Source organism: Oryzias melastigma, linkage group LG2 (assembly GCF_002922805.2).
Source record: "Oryzias melastigma strain HK-1 linkage group LG2, ASM292280v2, whole genome shotgun sequence".
Lineage (NCBI taxonomy): Eukaryota > Metazoa > Chordata > Actinopteri > Beloniformes > Adrianichthyidae > Oryzias > Oryzias melastigma.
The window spans coordinates 13,688,694-13,690,180 of NC_050513.1; the positions used below are offsets into that span (position 1 = coordinate 13,688,694).

Here is a 1,487-nt window from a genome sequence, read left to right on the forward strand (position 1 = left end):
GGGCCCCTGGGCTGAGGGAGCTTGGGCCAACGCTTGGGGGGTTCATCATCAGGGGTCAGGTCAGTCTGCCAACTGACCCCAACATATCCTCTTCTTCATACAAACATGCATTAGGATGAAGGGGAGGGTGGTTGTATTGGAGTACGCTGCGGGGGGTGGACTACCTGCCATTGGCCCCCCTCCTGTGGCCTGCTGCATGGATTTGGCTCTCCCATTGGTTTTATTTGCACCTTAGACATTTAGGACCCTTGGTGGGGGTTTGCTTGGACGTCACTGCCACCAAACAGTTGATGTCCTCTCATTGCCCTTCCTGCCAATTTTAACCGCGTCATAGACATGTCGGGCCGCTGGTGGGAGGGTGACAGGGCATCTCTGCAAGCAATCAGGAGATGCCCTTTTAAGGCCTTCTTGCATAATTTAACTGCACCCCTTTAGCACACACACCTCTAACACCATAAATATACACTCTAACAAGCAAACAAACACGCATGCATTACACAAGGAAGGTGGGACCTTTGACCTTCTGTCCCCTACCCCATCCCTGGCAGGGTGGGGGGGGGGGTCCCTTGGCCTGGTGGTCTTGACTCTTGGGTGCCGGTCTCCTGGGTCCGGTGGTCTCCTCTCCATGCCAGAAGTGGGATCCCCGAGATTTAGCAGGGGATCAAACTACATCGGAGCCTGGGGGTGTCCAGGTCTCAGTGGTGCAGAGTCTGGTCCTTGCTCTCGAGAACTAGTCCTCTCCAAAACTCCATCAATGGGTGAGCCTGGTCGGGCCTCGTTTACATCACTCCTCTGGGGCCTCAGTTTTTCTTGGGTGCGCCTCTCCTCGGCAGGGGTGGGCCGCCCCTTCCTTGCACCCCCCTGGACCTCCCGCGGCGGAGACGGGTGGTTGTCTGGGGCATGGGGGTGAGTTCCCCTTGGGGGGCCCTGTCCCATACCTGGGGTGCTCGCATTGGCCATCCTGCCGTGGTGGGGGTCTACTCTTCTGGCTGGGCTAGGGCATGCACTCTCTGTGTTCCTCTGCCTTCCTGCTCTCGGGTGTGGGGGGCCTCTACGGCGGTCCCCCATGCCTTGGTCTGGTTGTTTGGTGGGATTGCCCGGCGGGCGGGTTCTCTCTGCATCCCCGGGGTGGGCATTGGAGACGTCCTGGCTGCTGCTGCCCGGCGGGGGGTCTTGGCATGGGAATTGCCGGGTGCTCTCCCCCTTTGTACATCCCATCCTTATCCACATTAGGAAACCATAAACACCCACCTGAGCACAGGTGTTAGCTCAACTTTGCACTAATAGTATGTGTGACGGAATCAGGGGCTTTTTTGTGTCGATTTGTGTGGTTGAGTGTGTGAGCTGCAGTTGTGTTGTGTGGATTTTGACTGGTTAAAGTGTGGACACTATCTCGACTAACGGGTTTGTTTGTGGCTGCAGAGTGTGTGTGTGAACGGGCCCGCCCGTTCTAGTTTGCTATTTAGACCTGGATGTTTTATGCTGTC

The 1,487-nt window shown here is 56.8% G+C and overlaps 2 protein-coding genes and 1 long non-coding RNA gene across 3 annotated transcripts in view; all 3 read right to left on the bottom strand.

The window, feature by feature from the left end:
- The window catches only part of LOC112139907 (NLR family CARD domain-containing protein 3-like), a 385,294-nt gene that overhangs the window by 160,952 nt on the left and 222,855 nt on the right, over positions 1-1,487 (bottom strand). The window lies entirely within an intron of this gene.
- The window catches only part of LOC112139908 (NACHT, LRR and PYD domains-containing protein 12-like), a 249,874-nt gene that overhangs the window by 75,107 nt on the left and 173,280 nt on the right, over positions 1-1,487 (bottom strand). The gene's annotated exons all lie outside the window — the stretch shown is intronic.
- The window catches only part of LOC118599586, a 2,996-nt gene that overhangs the window by 1,104 nt on the left and 405 nt on the right, over positions 1-1,487 (bottom strand). The window lies entirely within an intron of this gene.